Here is a 273-nt window from a genome sequence, read left to right on the forward strand (position 1 = left end):
GAAAGTGAACTGCAAGAACATGAAGGAGGACTGCCCCGTGCCCGCCTGTCCCCGGGCCACGCTGCTGCCCGGGCACTGCTGCCACACCTGCCCCAAAGGTGAAGCCAAGAGTGGATGTTCCTGTGGAGAGCCCCCCTGCACCCACACAGTCCCCCGTGGGCATGGGAAAGGGGGCACTGCACACCTCTCACCCCCCAAAAAAGTGCTACTTGCTTTGTCCTGCCAGTTGACGATGCCAGTGAGGTGCTGGGCAGGGGGTAGCTCTGATGGGCA

This window comes from Apaloderma vittatum, unplaced genomic scaffold (genome assembly GCF_000703405.1).
Source record: "Apaloderma vittatum isolate BGI_N311 unplaced genomic scaffold, ASM70340v1 scaffold30371, whole genome shotgun sequence".
Lineage (NCBI taxonomy): Eukaryota > Metazoa > Chordata > Aves > Trogoniformes > Trogonidae > Apaloderma > Apaloderma vittatum.